Below are 8,605 nucleotides of genomic sequence, written 5' to 3'. Positions count from 1 at the left end.
CTCTTGAGGGATTTGTGTCTGGTGACATATATATTGGTACCAAAGTCAGAGGTCGCCTATTGCAAAGATCATCTTGATAGGATGATTATGAAAAAAGCCATGCTGGTTAGAGGACCCTCTAACTAGATTTGGCCATCTTCTTTCAGCTCACATTAGCGGATCCTGGTTTCTCTCTCAGTTTTAGTGATCCAATCTTTCTTCTCCTGAATTTCTCTCTTGGGAGCTTTCTACACAGACATTTTAATATATCATGCTATTCTCTGCAGAAATCATTTGCTTAATAAAGAGACTGGGTATTTTTTAATTGTAACATTAGCAGTGTTCAAGAGCAGCCACGATGCCCATACCTACACCTGGCACAGGCTGGGAAGGGCAGGTCCTGGACCAAAGCCATCACAGCAGTGAGTCAGTGCTTTCACCTTCACATTTCCACCATGCACAGCTCCCAGGGCTGTGGAGAGGATGGTGTGGCTGCTGGGAGCAATGCTCTGCACAAGATGTTCCTCCACCATTTTGCTCCTTGCAAACTCCAGCTGGACCTTTTATAGTTTGTGATGAATTGTCAGTGGTGGGATAGGCACTATAAAGCAAGCACCCTATCAAACATTAAGTCACTGAATTACCAGCTAACTGCCACACACAGGTTTATTTTTCACTTTCAACACTACTTGTTGCACAATGTAAGCTGTCAGAAGACACTGCCTGCAGAACATAAAACAAATATCAGTGCCAAACTTCCTAACAATTCAGAGAGCCTGCTCAGCATCCTCTGCCCAAAACCCCTTCCCAGGTGAGCCCACATGAGCTGCAGGTGGGCTGTGCTGCTCCCTGCACTCCCTGCTCTCCCAGTTATTTCTCCTGGTAGCTTTGCATGCTTGTTGCACGCTGTTAAAAGGCTTTTCATTTCCTGACAATTTATAAATATGTATTGGGCCTGAAGGATGAGGGTAAAGCAACTGCTTTTCTTTTTTTAAAGAAAATTAAACATGACAAACTTAGTTATTCATGCAAACCATCCGCCTGTTATCTCTGATTATGCAGGATCCAAATGGTGAAGCTGAGTGAATGAGTGCATTCATCAAAGTAAACTGTCAGAGGCAGGAACACTGGCTTTAACCTACCCCTACCTATTCTCTTTTGTACTTATGTTTCATCATCTTCAACAGGCAGTGCAGTTGCTTGGTATCAGGAGCACCTATTTCACTACCCTCTCTCTCTTTAAGGGGGTTAATTAGCCCCCAGAAAACAGAAGAGACCCTGTGTGTAGTGCTCTCCTGCTTTAAAACATCACCTCACCAGGATCTTTTAGGCTTTTAAGGCCAGATCATATGGTATTTCAGGGGCAGAGGCTGGTCCCCCAGTGCTTGTGTGTCCCTGCACTCACCCAGCATGAGAGGAGCTGCAGTGTTTTGTTAAGCCTTGGCACTCATGCATGTGTACATATGTGTGGGAGAAATAAGTAGAAATAAACTTCACACACTGGAAAGTGACAGATTGATTCTCACCCATGCACCAACCTGCCTCACAGCAACAGGAAAACCCGGGACACATAAACATGAGAAAACAAGAAAGATTGTTTCATACTGTCTGAAATTTGTGGCAAGCACCACTGTTGGCTTGTCTATTTTAATGCAGAGAAGCTGCTTCAGACATCAGCTCTTATACTTAGGAACAGCTTTGATGTATCTTATGAGGAAGGTGCCCTTTACCTGGCCTGGGAGGGTTGGATGGGGCCAGGTCCCTTCCTGAGGCACCAGAATCACAGAATGAGCTGTGTTGGAAGGGACCCACAAGGATCATCGAGTGCAGCTCCTGGCCCTGCTCACTCCATCCCCAAAAGTTATACCATGTGCCCAGGAGTGCTGTCCAAATGCCTCTGGACCTCTGTCAGGCTTACAAGCCATCCTTTCTTCTCCCCCACAACCACTACCAGTGCCCTGAATGGCACCTCCTAACTGCATGGTGCCCCTCTGTCCTGCACTACCTTCACTGTCAATTCCACTCATTTTGGTCCAAGCCAGGGACCAGAACTTTTAACTCATGGTGCTGTGCCTTGCCAGGGGGGGTCGAACTGGCCAAGGATTTTTAGGGTGGGCTGGAGGGCAAGGAGGACTTCTTGCAGCTTTCAATACCTTCTGTGGTACAATATAATGCTTTAGCACCAGGAAAAAGCCACAGCACTCTCCCAGCATGATTTACACTCTGGTTGAGTCAGTGTGACAGCAGGACTACTTAACGCTACCCTCCGCCCCCACTGTTACAGAGTTATGACTTTAAACGCCAAATATGAATCAAAAATTTCCTCTCCATTCAAATCCTCCTTCTGCCCTTCTTATCTGACTCATTTCCAGGCTGCCCACTGACCTTCATGCTAATTGATCATTACTAATAGATAAGGGTAATGCAGCTTTTGAGCTGTGCTTACTGTGTGCTTTGTGCTTCTTGATTGGCACAGGCGACATTTTTTTGCCTGGACTGAAATTAAATCAGAAGCTGGTGGACAATACCCCTGCTACAAGCACTGGCTGAAATGGCTGGAAAAGCCCAATTCCATCAGAGGTGGGCATTTGCAGGAGGCTGGCTCTTCTCTAGCACCCCCACAGAGCACCCTTACTGTCACCAACCCTCTTCCATCACCACATATGCCCCAGGAAGGTGCCTGAACTCACTGCTGTGAGTGTAGCACTCCCCAGCTGCCCTTTCCTGGAGGCTGAGGTGTTTCACAGCTGTCAATTAGCTCAGGAAGCCATGCAGCACCCCGGGTATCTGTGGAGCTGAGCCATATCTGCCTCTGGATCCAGTGCTCTGGAGAGGATTTAAGTGACTTGTCAGGAGTTACTGGGAGAGCCCGAGGTGCAGCTCAGATCACACTTGCTGCCCTCAGCCTCCTCTGCAGCTGTCAGATAATGCCAGCCCTCTGCAGTGCACTAATGCTGGGGAGCAGGTTTCATACACACATGGATTATTACTGGAATCCTATAGATAAAGCCATTCATCTTCTGAGGCCCTTGGGAGTCTGAGAAGTTAATACACATCACAGCAATAAGACATAAAGCATGCAGCACAAAGACACAGTGAGAAGCACCTGCAGGAGTGTTGAAAGGGAGACAAGAGCCAGAGCAGGAGAGCAAATCTGCATGAGATACACGGATGTACACACAAACTTCACCAAAAATCCCAGATCTTCGAGCACTTTCAGGTGAAAGTCTTCAGAAATAACATGAGCTAAAAACTTCAAACTCTTTTTGTTCAGCCACCAATTTTCTTGGAAAGACTGTCAGTAATAATAGCAATTACCAGCCTTTTTCTCAGACTGGCCCACGCATGGGAGCAGTTGCAGGTGGGAGCAGGTGCTGGTGGCACGGGACACCCAGCCTGCCCAGCCCAGGTGTTTGTACATCTGCCCCTTTATCCAGCCACAGGGACAAAAATAAGAGCAGAAATCCCAACGCCCCATTTTCACCAGCTTAAACCCTGGTGATGAGCACTCTAAGAACCCATTTCAGGCAGAATAGAAAATTAATGAGGGAATAAAAGAGGTTGAGTCACACATCTTACATCTCAAATATGCCTTGCACAAATCGGCCGTGATGAATTGTTGTATGAAGTCTGGGCAAGGCTCCTCGCTGGTCAGAATACAGATAAAGCATGTGTGGGGCTTCTCACATGTTAAACAGAGCTCATTAAGGGAGAGATGCTGTTTATCCTTTTAATTCTGACCACATCATTCATTCGTCATCTTATTTAGACCCTATTTTTCCCCAGACTGGCAGGTGATATGATTGCATTGGCCTCAATACAATCACAGCTCACACTTTGCCTGACAATCCAGCAGCAGTGGCCAGAGCTTTTGTGCTGGTGCAGCTGGGAGAGCCGAGTGCCTGCTCACGGACATCCCAGCCCAGCAAAGCCACGGCCGGCGTGGAAACAAAACCAAAAACTTTCAGTGCCTGAATGTACTGCTCAAAAGGAGCCTCTCCAGCAGCCATGCCAAACGTGCAGATTAATGACAATGCCCTGCCTCTGAAAATGGCCTTGCTCAGTCCAAACACGTCCTCTCGAGGTGCCAGATTTTGTAAGTTAGCAAAAATGTTGAGCTGTCTGTTTGCTTTTAACAATTATGTCAGCTCTGCAAGTAAAATATGTTCCCTCGCCTGACCTCTCCATGCTGATAGGTAGGGCAGCATTTGGCTGGTTTTTGCTTTAATACAGATATCAGGGGACAGCTGGAGACTTTGCCTGAGAGAAGGAGGGCACAGCCAGCGAGGGGAGAGGTGGCAGGACCAGCAGCACCAGCAGGACCCTGCAGCAATGAGTGCTATCACCTGTGCATCACAGCAAAGCCCTAGTACCCCTACAGAGGTAAAAGCCCTGGCCAGGTGTGGGTTTAAGTCTTCAGTGGCAAGTAAAGACAGACCTGTTTTCAGAAGGCAGCTCTTTAAGCAGATATCTGGTGCCACACTTTATTAAAAATACAGTCCTAAAGCAGACAATACAAAGAAGCCTGTTGTTGCTGCTCCCACCTCTCTCCCCAAGGGAGAGCTGCTGCAGAAAGAGTGATTAAATGATTTATCCTAGGTCACAGTAGAAGTTAGTGTCAGAACTGGGAATTGCAGAGGCTCCCCAGGGTGCCCACCCAGTACATTAAGCACAAACTGAACCCTCTTGCCCACAGCACTGGGTGAGAGGCCAGGTCAGGCATTCCCTGCACTGGGACAGGCTGTCAGAGCCTGGCACTGGGCTGCTGAGCAGGAAGCACTGGCTGTCAACACCAGGGGCAGAGCAGCAATATTTATATCAGAGCTAATGGAGGCAAACACCCATGGCTTTCCTGTGATTTACACCCAACACACCACAGCCAAGCTGAGCCAGAGGAGCCCATCCTTCCACCACCTTTCCAAAACCAGCACCCCAAACCAATGGAGCCAGGCTAGAGCCACCTACAGGGGATTTTCTCATATGAGCAAACACTCACTTGACAAACACTCAGTAAAAGGAGTCACAAAACACAGCTTACCCTAGGGCTGATGCTTGGTGTAAGACCTCATGAGGCTCCCAGGCTGGAAACACTGCTTGGACAAATCTGAGCTAGGTAGCAACAGCTTTGAGTGAACGACATGGAAATAAAAGCAGAGGCAAGCTAGTGACAGTGCTCAAACACACATCCCAAATATTTCATTACCAGTATCTCCAGAGCCCATCTAGTCAGCTTTCTGGTATGCAGAAAATCAGGTTTGGGAGAGAAAAAAAATAAATCCAGAATTGCACTGGGAGTTGTGCTGAGATGGTTGATTAGAACATGAGACAGTTCTGAACAGATGGAGGGGGAGAAACCAAACCCATGGGAAAAAAACCCAAACAAGTAACCCACAAGAAAAGTAAAGGGTTGTTCAGCTCTGCACTGCACTGCAGGGACTGTGGGATGGCACATCTGGGAGTCCCTGGGCCACAGAGCTGCTCTGCAGGTCTCTGCTCACACAGAGCTCCCTGGCCTGACACAGAACCCCCTGCACCTTGTAACTACTGATTCAGAAAAGGAGCTTCTTAGGATGCAGCTGCATACAAAGCCAATATTCACCTTGTCTCAAACACAGCAAAAAACTGTGTGAGAATACACAACTGAAGGTACTTCCCATGCTATAATCATGTGACAGTTCCTCAGAGAGAACAGAACTGTGCAACAAATCCAAAAGCCACGACACTTCTGACTGTGATGATTTCACTTCCAAGCTAGCAGCAGGTGAGGACAACACAGTTTGCTCTTTCCAATATTCAAAGACAGTTTAGCATCAAAAAATCTTTCAGAGTGATCACAGTCCAGGAGAATACATCTAATTCCCTTTAAAATAATTTGGAGCTTCACTGGGTAGAAAATTGCTATTTCTGCTCCAATGCCAGAGAATTCAATTTTTAATTATAGAAATTTCTGTTATGCACAATTATAATATTCTTTCATATTCTCCCTCACTCCTAGCTCAAACACACTATTAGCTACTTAAACTACTGCTATGCATTGAGCAGACATAGGTCACTCCTGCTGCACAGGAATGCTGGTGGTTCTGCCTCCACAATCAGCTCAGACCAAATAACAGAGGATAAGGCACCTTTTTTTTGTATATTTCAGGACAAAATCAATGACTGGATGCAACCTTCAGTCAGATGCAATTAGAACATAAAAATATTAAATGCCTTCTCCAGAATGCAGATATGTGGGCTGATGCCTTGTGGAAGGAAGCTAAGGACCAAATTCAGTGAGCAGAGTGAGAAATGCAACATGAGAATCCACAGCAGAAGTCAGTGAGAAAGAGTAGCCCCTTGCTACTGCCTGTGCTGGCAGGATCAGGAAATAGAGGGATAAATTCTCATGTCCCGAACCAATAAACACAAAATCATCTTTGCAAAATAATTAATCATCCTGTGGAATGAATCAGCTGAACCAAAAAATATCAACCTGTTTCTGAGGAGCTGTTAGGGGCAGCAGCTGGAGATTCACAGCTCAAACCTGTCAGATGAAAGGAGAAGAACCCCAAACACACAGGAGTGTGTCCACACACACATTCCCAAGATTAGTGTTTGCAAAGATACAAAGATGATGAATGAGTTGCTTTAATCCATGGCTGCATTAAACAGATTGTCCCTGTACATTTAGTACCTGCTTTTTCAGTTCCAGTGGGAATTTAGTACCTTTGCTGATCAGAATCGATAACTTTAATTGGTAGTTTAGAGTTAGGGGTGAGGTGCATTGACACTAATGAAAATTAGTTGCTTAATTTGCCAGTGACACCAGGGAACATGCTCGAGAAGGTGATGGGAAAGCCAGGCAAGGCTGCTGCTCTGTGTGCCCCACTCCTTGGGCACTGGGATGGGGATGGGGATGGGGATGGGGATGGGGATGGGGATGGGGATGGCAGCCTGAGGGTGTGCAGGCAGCTGGCCAAGCACACCCAGGAGCCCAGACAGGGGCACATCACTGCCTGGGTGGACACAGAGCACAGAGCAGTGACCCAGGTGCAAGTGCCTAGGAGAGCTGTGCTCCTCCTGCTGCCCTGGGAGCTCAGCACACATCAGTGCCCAGGACCCGAGGCTCCCCAGGCTGCTCTGTACCATCAGGGCTTTCTGTGCACCAGGCAGGTCCCTCCTCCCTGGGGAGCAAACCCAGCAGAGCAGGGCAGGAGAGGAGGCAGGCTGTGCCCACCTGCACACAGCAGCCCAGCTGGGAGCTCCTGGTGGCCAGGACAGCCACCCCACCACACCTGGACCACTCTGGCCCCTGCTCTGGGAACAGCCTCTGCTCATCAAACTGCAGAGACCACATGCATCAGTCCCCCAGGATCTTCCAATTAAGCTCTTTTGGTGTGGATCAAAATTAAACCACAGCTACCTTGTGGGCACAGTGGAAGCCTCACTAGCCAGCAATTGAAAGGGTTCTGGCTGGCCCCATTCCCTTTGAAGCATGCCTGTTGGCTGTAGGTTTCTCTTGTTGCTCCCTTGCAATTACAGCACTTTTCAGCTTCTCTCTCTCCTTTTTTCTTTAATTTAAATAGATTGAGAGGAATTAAAAAACTCTCATCAATCAGATTTATCAAATAAAACTGTTGAGGTAGGGCCAGCTGCAGCTACATATGTCAAACTCAGCTGCAGATATGAAAGGAGAGACTGTAATTCATAGGGTGCTCAGCTTTTTGAGGCTTTAGCAGCAAAGCTAATCCCACTGCTGTATTCCTAAACCTATAGAGATGCCTCCAAGCTAGGCAAGGATCAGTCCTTGAACACACAGGTCTGTCTGGACTCTGCCCCTGTGAAAGGGGTGTCTGTGCTGTACTTGCTGCCTGGGCACATTCCTTCAAGCTGCTGCAGTGTCCCCCTTCTCAGGGCTTGGGAAGGGCTCAATAGACCTTTGGTTTCTTTCCTTGTCCTTGTACCACTTGTGTGGCTGCAGAACCTGAATATATCATTTGTCTGAGACAGTGTGCACAGGTTACTCCAGTTGTAGGAGCTCAAGTGAAAGAGAAGAGTAACAGCAAAACTTCTCATTGATTGATATGGGTCAATATTTCTCCAGCTTTGTGAATTTTGGTTCAGCAGGGTCCACTTTTGTTGAGCACTGTTAGCTGAGTGACAAAGCAGCCAAAGAAATCCAAAAGCAGGTAACACCCCCAGACACCTGCACAAGGATCTTGAGGTGTGGGTGAGAGCAGTCTTCAGGGGCACAAGCTGAGAATGATGAGGAATAGACATCAAAGAGGTGGAGAAGTCTTCCCCCACACTGTTAAAAATACTGCTCTTACCAGGTAACCCCCAAATGCCACTGTCCTGGGACACAAGTGATGCCCATGATTCTCCTGCAGATCCTGCTGGCCACTACTTTCTGCAAATACCCTGATCACAATCCTCCTTCTGTCACAGCAAAGTGTCAGGGGGAGCAGTGAGAAACCACAGCATCCTCTCCTCTCCCTCTGCTGTTCCACACTGCTGTGGAATGTCCAACTCCCCTGTGCAGGGAGCATCCCAGCACCTGCTGAGCACAAATAACAACCCCAGGAAATTCAGGGACAAACACATGTAACAAGAGACACTCAGGGATGCAGAGGTGTGGAAGCACTTC

Source organism: Oenanthe melanoleuca, chromosome 11 (assembly GCF_029582105.1).
Source record: "Oenanthe melanoleuca isolate GR-GAL-2019-014 chromosome 11, OMel1.0, whole genome shotgun sequence".
Taxonomy (NCBI): Eukaryota; Metazoa; Chordata; class Aves; order Passeriformes; family Muscicapidae; genus Oenanthe; species Oenanthe melanoleuca.
Note: the sequence above shows the minus strand (reverse complement) of the source record.